General features: G+C 37.4%; 1 protein-coding gene across 2 annotated transcripts in view; it reads left to right on the top strand.

Annotated features, from left to right (window-relative positions):
- The window catches only part of Epac (Exchange protein directly activated by cAMP), a 1,466,091-nt gene that overhangs the window by 238,369 nt on the left and 1,218,126 nt on the right, over positions 1-9,596 (top strand). The window lies entirely within an intron of this gene.

Genomic DNA, 9,596 nt, shown 5'->3' with positions numbered 1-9,596 from the left:
GTGGTGCAACTTCAATGTAAATCTAACCTCACCCTTTGGTTTCTTTAGTGCTACTTTTACGTCGACCAATCCTTTTACAGTGACGTTTGATCTTGCGCACTGTTCTCTGCTTAACAATTGCTTACACTGGCGTTGCCAACGTTCTGATGCGGGAGTCCGATTCGGCTGACATGATATATATTCTTCTTGAGGTCAGAGTATCGTAACATACACCCATTGAAAGCAAACATCTTGTTGCGGAGATTTGAAAATAAGAGGCCACAAACAAACTCATTGTTGTTTCTTTATCGAAGTTTATCATCCCTTTTCAGCGCCGAATCTATATGGGGAAGAGAAGACGTGGACATAAATTTACTCTTCTTATAAAAAAGAGACAGGTGTCTAGCTTGATGCTGTTTTACTCATGGTGATGAAATAGAATGAGACACGAATATCCAGTGTAAGTTGCTTTCTACCAAAGTAATGTAGCCAATTTGGGAGAAAAGTTGGTAAATCTAAAGGATTTGACTCGAAGATAGCGACAAAAAATTCCATTGGTGACGTTTTGTAGTTATTTGTTTCTAATGGAAATTGGGAGGCTTACAAATACAGACTTCCGTGTTACAAACAACTTGTCCTTCTGCAGTCAAGCATTATTAGTTCGAATCAATTTTCATATATGTTTCTTTTCTTCCTTTTTATTAATTTTTATTTGCGTAAGTCTACAATATGACCACCCTTCCACCATCCCGTTTTGTTTTCTGTTACTCTGTGCTCTCTAACAGAGAGAAATTCCAAGATGGAAAGTCGTAAAACTTTGCACAGCTTCCATTGAGAGGCACAAGTAATGTGGTACTGAAAACGAGTAGTTTCGCTGTAGAAGTATGAGTTAAAGTGAACTGGGTGCTACATTTTTGCTTCTTTTGTGAACCTTCAATTTTTATGCACTTCTAAAAATCGTACAATGTAAATACTTTATAGTGCATTGTCCCCTCATTTTTATAAACACCACTATGTGCTTCTTCACAAGAATCACAAGTAGCCGATGGATGCCGTCTCCGAAGAAATACGAGGAGCACACGAAAAATCACGAAGAGACCTCTACACCCCCTCCGCCTCAAAATTTGGCTATAAAAGAGCACGTCAATAGGCAGAAGACATCAGTTACAGCTGATCATTTCCCACCTTTATCTTCGTGCTGCTCTGAGCAGTAGAGAATCCCTAATCCTGCCAATCTCCGCGCTGGACTGGACAGGAGTTATTAACCCACTTCTGCGGTGCTGAGGGCAAAAAGTTCCTTTCCGTCTCTGCGCTGCTCTGGGCAAGAGATTCCTTTCCGTCCCTGCGCTGCTCTGGGCAACAGGTTCCTTTCCGTCTCTGCGCTGCTCTGGGCAAGAGGTTCCTTTCTTTTTCTGCACTGCTCTGGACAAGAGGTTCCGTTCCGTCTCTACGCTGCTCTGGGCAGAAGGTCTAAACCCATAGAGAAAGGATTATTACTAAAGGCATCTACTTATTTTGTAGTACTGTGTACATAAACCTGGATAGAACTTTTTATAATAAAAGGTAAGAGAAAAGAAAAAAACCCTGTGTACCGCTTTTCTACTGTACATTACAATAGTGTTGGTCGGGAGTATTATGATTCTAATAATTGGTAGCGTCGTTTCACTCAAAATTGAAGTCATTTTATTTATCGTTTCATTGTCACAAACTTTTTATGTCAATGTTTTGTTAACACTGATCCAAAGGCACGCGCACGAGCTACTAGGCCACTGGGAAAGATAAGATCTCATCAGTTAACGCAAAACATCATTCGGATATCACGCAGTAAACAAACATATTACAATGTCCCAACCGTAGCCCGCAGACTTGGAAATTTAACATTTTCAAGAGTTCAGAGTTAGAGTTTATTTAAAATCCTCTATAAAATCAAAGAAACGAAGTCTCATTTGTAGCAATACTATACATTTTGCGTTATTTTTAGTACGTCTCAAACGTAGACCAAATACAGAGGTAGGGATTTCAAAACAGAAGATTTGTCTGGTTGCCCTCGTATCTGAACGTTATACCTCGAATGATTTATCTTTATAGGATTTATCTTCTACCTCTTCAAGGTGAAGATGCTATTTGAATACGTAATGATTCCTTGATTGGTTGGAATAGAGTTTAGCGTGTTCTTCAGCAGCAAGATTATATAAGATATGGAGCTATCATAGATGCCGACCTTCAGGTTAACGTGGAATCCGAATCTCATGAGCTCCCGCTTGGAATCGAAACCAGATCTCCGCGCTGAAGTTGCGTATAACCACGAGGGAGCTCTCTCTAACGAACTATCTTACTTCATATACTCATTCCTTTAAATAGAGCTATTAATAAAATGTTTATGAAATATGAACAAAATCGCCTGAGTTGTTTTTGAGAAAATCGCATTTTTTTTAAAAAAAAAATCATCCTTCTCACACTAATAATTATACACTTGATAACTGTTCTAGATCGAGAACGGTAACTCGACTTCGTAACTCATTTAGATTTTACTGTGCTTGCTTTTCGTTTTCAATTTTAAACTTTATGTGGCTCTTTGAAAATAAATATGGTATTCACAGTGGTTGCGCTTTGATGATTATCTATCGAAATAATGAGAGAGACTGGCTGCCACTTCTCTAGTCACGGGAAATGGAGAACCTTACTTCGCACACACTTACTTTTTTTTTGTCTGCTTATCATTTCCTTCCTGAAAAAAAAAAAAAAAAAGACATCTTGGACGAAAGCCAAGAACCAATTTATTGCGTGGCAAGTGTCAACGATAATCTCAGGGCAATTTTGGTGGTAACAAAGAATAGCGCGGTTGGAATTTTAAATAAGCCACTGTATCGAGCGACCTTCCTTTGAAAGAAAGAGGTGACAAAGCTATGAGTTACGCTCTTGTATTTCTTCAACGATACATTCTGTATATTGTGAATTAAACAAATAAAGCAAGTAAGAGTGCACGTAGTAACGATCCTGAATTAAGCTACCATTTATCAGACAGCTAAGTGTTGTAAAAGGATTTTAAACTCCAATCTACTAGGAATGAAACTTAATTGTACAGTGAAAGCTATTCTTCTCTTCTTAACCATGGGTCGGTGGACAATATGGAAATTTTAAAACTTTTCTTTCCCTTGGGACAGCTGTTTTATACTTTGATAAGGTCTCTTCTTCGTAACTGCATCTAGAAATTCTATTCTTGGTCTTCCTCTTCCTGATTTTCCTTCTGCTTTTCCTTCCATCAACACGGTGATCAATCGGAGTACGAATAAGATGGCCAAGCATACTGTTTCTTCTTTTTCCTTTTATCTTCATGATCTGTCGTAGTTCATTAGCTTCCTTTAGTACGTCTTCATTTCTTTTCCTTTCGGTCCATAATATACGCAGCATTCTGCGCCGCACCACATTTCAAATGCTTCCAGCTTGGATATTTCAGTTTTCCTCAATGTCCATGTCTCTAATCCATAAAGTGCCACGCTCCATACCACAGTCTTAATAAATCGTTTTCAAACACCCAACAACACATTTCTTGATGTTAGAAAAAAGTCCTCTTTTCCTATTGAATGCTTGTTTAGCCTGCGCTATTCTTCGACTTAGGTCTTTCTCACTTCTTCCGTCCGAGGATATTAAACTTCTTAAGTAAGAGAACGTCTTAACGTCAGTTATGTAAATTTTACGGAAAATTTTCCGATTCATAAAACATACTCTACGTATTACTACATCGTTGTTTAGCGTAAATGTGTTTGTAATAAATATAGTCTGAAAAAGTTTCATGAAGTGAACATCTAACGATTCTTAGTTTCTGCAAAAATCGTTTCAAAAACTTCAATGTATTCTTCCCTCAGAATCCATCTTTGACCTCACAAAATCATATTTCGTTAATTTAATATACGTAAGACGATGTTTTCTCATAGCTTTAAACGCAATAAAATCAAAACGTTTCTTCTTATTTTCTGTTACAAAAATAATCTTCATAAGAAACTGGAACTTTTGTTTTATGTAGTTATCACATTTCATTACATAGGCAGGCGTATATGTGAAGAAACAATGGAATTTTCTGTTTTGAAATAATTGATAAATTCAGAAAGGTTTCTTTTCTCTTTCTTGTTACATTTTAAACAATGGGATGGAATATTTGTATACTACAAACTCGATTTACCTTCCCGGCGCTTTACACACACACACACACACACACACACACACACACACACACACACACACACACACACACACACACACACACACACACACACACACACACACACACCACAACCACACACACCCACACACACACACACACACACACACACATACACACACACACACACACACACACACATATATATATATATATATATATATATATATATATATATATATATATATATATATAAGGGAGAGAGAGACAGAGAGAGAAACATTACGAAAGTTTTTACGTGCAACCTCGAAATATTAGAAAAATTTCCGGTTCCCGAAAACTAATTGGAAAGTTATAATTTGTTGTTGTCTAACTTTTCTCTACAGGAATTCAATTTTATAGCTCAATGTGCAGTTAAATATGGTTTAAAATTTTCCACCTAACATCTAACTAACTAACTAACTCTATGGCCTATGGAACCCGGAGGTTCAATGCCGCGTTCACAAAAGCTCTCCACTGATTTCTATCCTTAGCTAACTGCATCCAGTTTCTACTTTGTATTCCAGTCTCTGCGAGATCCATCTTAATATTGTCCTCCCATCTGCGCCTAGGTCTTCCTAATGGTCATTTTCCGATTGGTCTTCCAGTCAAGACTTTGAAAGCGTTTCTACTTTCTTCCATTCTAGCTACTTGACCCGCCCACCTAAGCCTCCTAGACTTGACGACCCTAACAATGTTGGGTAAACCATATAAATTATCTAGTTCCTCGTTATGAAGTTTCCGCCATTCCCCATTCCCGTTCCTCTTGGGTTCGAATATTCGTCTCAGGATCTTGTTCTCAAATACTTTTAGTCTATGTTCTTCCCTCAGAGTAAGTGGCCATGCTTCGCAGCCATACAGAACAACATGCATAATTATCGTTTTGTATATTTTAAGCTTCAAGTTCCTCGACAGAATTCGCGACGACAAGAAATTTTGAACCGAATAGTAACACGAATTCCCTGCTTTTAGTCGACATTTAATTTCTTCGTGAATATGATTTTCCTCTGTTAATATTGATCCTAGATATTTGAAACTATCCACTTTATCAAAAGTATTATTTAATATTTTAACGCATCCATAATTTGCCGTATTACGGTCCCAACGCACTTCCATGTATTTAGTTTTCTCTGCATTTACTTCTAAACCCTTGTTCCTGCAAGCGTTTAATAAGACCTCTGCATTTCTTTCTATTGTTCTCCTATCATCCCCTATTAAATTTACATAATCAGCATATGCCATAGCCTGGTGAATACCGTTCAACTCTAGGCCCTGGTTGCTATGTTTGATTTTCCTTATAGCGTATTCCAGAACGAAGTTAAATAATAATGGCGACAACGCATCTCCTTGTTTCAGGCCATTTTCGACGTGAAAACTCGTGGACAAAAATTTTCCTACCCGAACTTTACTTTGGGATTCACTTAAACATATCTTAATCTAATTAGCTTTCTCGGTATTCCAAGTTCTGTAAGAACGTTGTATAATGTTTCTCTCCTAACCGAGTCGTACGCCTTCCTAAAATCAATAAATAGTTGATGTACTGGGGTATTGCATTCCCACTTCTTTTCGAGTATTTGGCGAATGGTAAATATTTGGTCGATAGTTGATCGATTTCGTCTAAATCCGCACTGATAATCTCCAATAATTTCATCTGCGTATGGGATCAGTCTTGCTAAGAGAATATTTGAAAGGATTTTATAGGATGTTGACAGAAGAGAAATGCCTCGATAATTATTACAGTCAGTTTTGTCGCCTTTCTTGTGAATTGGAACAATGATTGATTCTTTCCACTCTTGTGGCAATTCTTCCTTGTTCCAGATAAGGAGAATGAGTTTATGTATCTTGTTCCACAATTTTTCGCCTCCAGCTAAAATTAACTCAGCCGGAATTTCATCTACACTCGGAGATTTGTGTTTCTTTAATTTCTTTATAGCGGTTTCTACTTCTATTCGGTTCGGTTTTGGAATATACGGTTCTGCGGTGTGTATCACCTTTTCTCCACGCACACTAGTTTTTGGTTGCGTGTTAAGCAAATCGTCAAAGAAATCTTTCCATCTATTTAAGATGCTATCCGTGTCAGTGAGAACTGTACCGTCAGATTTCTTTAATATATAAGCACGAGGTTGATAGCCTTTCTTAAATTCGTTGATTCCCTTATACATGTCCCGTAAGTTTTTATTTTTACTATTATCTTCAAGTTCCTTAATTTTATCTTTCAGAAAATCGCGTTTCTTTGTTCTAAAAGTTTTGGAAGTTTCCCGCCTGATATCTGCGAAATTTTGTGTAGTTATTTCATTCGGATTTTGTAGCCAACGTAATTTTGCCTGTCTTCTCTTCTCTGCTAATTTTATGCATTCCTGGTCGAACCATGGTTTGTTCCTACGTATTTCCGCGTGTCCCAATTTTTCTCTTGCTGAAATTTTAATTCTATCTCTAATTTCAATCCAGGTATCCTCAACACTAGTGCACTCCGAATCTTCTAAAGCCGAGAATCTATTCGAAACTTCAATGTGGTATTCCTCTCTTATCTGGCTCTCTTCTAATTTCTTTAAATTGAATCTCTCTGTTTTCGGACAATGAATATTACCTTTATTCAACGATAACCTCTCTCGTATTATCGCTGCTACCAGGTAGTGGTCAGTGTCACAATCAGCCCCTCTAAACGACCGGACATCAATTATACTAGATTGCCTTCTTCTATCTACTAAAACGTGATCAATTTGATTGTGTGTTTTTCCGTCTGGTGATGTCCAAGTGTATTTATGAACGTCGCGATGTGGGAATTTTGTACTCTTCACGATTAGGTTTTTGGATGTTGCGAAGTTCACGAGTCTAACACCGTTGTCATTACTTTCCTTATGCAGACTTTCGTTCCCTATAATCGGTTTGAAAATATCCTCTCGTCCTACCTTAGCATTGAAATCCCCTAATAGAATTTTCATATGGTATCGCGGGAGCTGGTCAAATATCCGTTCCACTTCTTCGTAAAAACTGTCTTCATCTTATCGTCATCCTTATCTTCAGTTGGGGCATGTACATTTAAAACAATAATATCACCCCACCGTCCCTTAAGAGTAATAAAAGAAAGTCTATCAGTAACAAATTCAACCCGTTTAATTGCTGGTAATATACGTTTATGAACGAAAAACCCTGTTCCTAACTGGTGATTTTTATTTCCTTCCCCGTAAAAGAACGTAAAATTTTCGGAATTCTCAGATCCATTTCCTTCCCACCTAAGTTCCTGAACTCCTACTACGTCCATCCTGTATTTCTCTAACTCACTCGTTACGGATTTTAACGCGCCTGCCCTATACAGACTCCTAATATTCCATGTTCCAAATCTCATGTCCATTTTCTTTTGCTGAGGTCGTGCCAAGTTATCAGTCCTTGTCCGAGGCTTTTGTGAATATTTCTGAACAAGTGCTTTTTTTTTTTATACAGGATGAGGTTGTTAGCCCTACCCAAACCCCCAAGCTGGAGGACCACTCCTAGTCGGCTGTCCGCGACTGCTTATTCAGTATATTCGCAGCTAATCTCTATATCTAGAGGCCTTCTCCTCGATCCGCAACCTGAGGACGCGCCATGCCGTGGTGACAGGAACCCACGTTATCCACCTAACATCATTATACATAATATTCGAAATTGTCCGGGTTGTGAAAAATTTTTCCACTTGTTTCTACATCGTAATGAAAATTTTCCGATCCATGAAAATTCCTTTCACTTGTTTCTACAGAAAAAAAAACTTTTCGATTCTTAAAAAGTTGTTTTACGTTTTGCTTCAAAATAATGAAAATTTTCCGACATAAAACGTTTTTCAATTTTTCCATACATGACAGAAAATTTTTCGACTCATGAAAAATTGTTTCAGTTCTTCCTACATAGTATTGAAAATTCTGTGAGCCATGAAAATTTTCAGATTCTTTAAACGATCTTCCACTTTTTAATATTTCTATACATGAAATCAATAAATTTTATGGTTAGTGGGGATTTGTTACTTGATCAGTGATATTTGTTAGAACGGAAAATGTTCCGGAAAAGTATAGGAGAAAATTTTCCACCTCATATCACTACTTAACGTCTTCGATTTTCTCTCCCTCTAGCCATATGTTTTGCCCTTTCTGTGTTGCTCTTGTGCACTGTATCACTTTAGTTGACAGGAAATGATTTATGCGAAAATTAACAAGATGATAAAACGTAGGTGCTAAGATAGTGCAGAAGGGTTTATAAAAGAAAAAAATGTAGCACGCTGTTGATGTAGTTTCGTCATATTGCCAGGGTGTATGTGCTATGAGAATGGATTCTGCATAACCGAAGAGTAAGTTTATTATTCTATATAACGTTAATTGTGAAATACATGTACACGGGTATTTACATTGTTGGGAAATAAACAAGAATTGACGATGAGTGATTTATTTATGTGTGAATGTATTTTATTTCAGACAGTATGTATTACGCGTAATGCGGTAATTATCTGATGTTTGAAGTACGTATATTCTCATTGGGGGTCACTTGTTGGAACCGTGAGCGTAATAGAAGAGAACAATAGCAACTATAGCTAGTAATTAAGAAAGCCAACTACAGAAAGATAAAAATACATAAAATCTCTCAAATATCTAGATGTCCCAAATGTTTCCTGTAGTGTGTTTAAGCTTCTTATATTGTAAAAATTTGAGTCACGCCTGAACTAACTGTAGTTTTCCTTTTACGAGTTCTTGTAAGGTGAGTTGCACATGTTCCCGATCATCTAATTAAAAGAAACTAATATATTTTACATAGATTCAGAAGATTTTGAATGTTACATATTTGTTAAAAATACAACCAATGTATTCTGTCACTTTATGTCCATATGGTGAGCATCAAAGAAAGGTTGTTTCAATAATACTAACGTTACATTTGGTCGTCTTCTTTCATTCATTGTTGGTTCCGTTCACGATGGATATAAAATTAGACCAGTAGCTCATATATATAAAGTTGGAGTGGCTTCATAAAGTATTTGGAACTCGTGAAGTCGCGGTGGGAAGGGATTATTGGAAAATCATCTTGGGTCCGTTGGAAACTCCGTGAAAGACTTGAGGAACTTTGTTTCCCTTCCTTCCCATTCTCCTGCAAAGAATTGGTTCCCCACTTATGCGCGGGAAATTGCTTTTTCCCCTGTCGTGGTGCGGTTGCCTTCTCTGCTACCACAGATGGGTTTTGCTGCCACCCTCACTGCCTACCAGCGTGCTTGCCTCCGAGTCTTTTCGTTCCGTTCGTTTAAAGAAGTGACAGCGCTTTTTTCTTTTGTCTTTTTTTTTCCATTCATTTCAGAGTTGCCAAGTTGGAACAGTTGAAAAAGATTCTCAACACTTCTTCAACTGAGGCTAAGTTACAATAAAGCATTAACTACAGTTAATAATGAGTGTGTGTGCGTGCTTCAATA

Source organism: Thermobia domestica, chromosome 15 (assembly GCF_964235325.1).
Source record: "Thermobia domestica chromosome 15, izTheDome1.hap1.1, whole genome shotgun sequence".
Taxonomy (NCBI): Eukaryota; Metazoa; Arthropoda; class Insecta; order Zygentoma; family Lepismatidae; genus Thermobia; species Thermobia domestica.
Note: the sequence above shows the minus strand (reverse complement) of the source record. Positions and strands in the feature narration are given on the sequence as shown.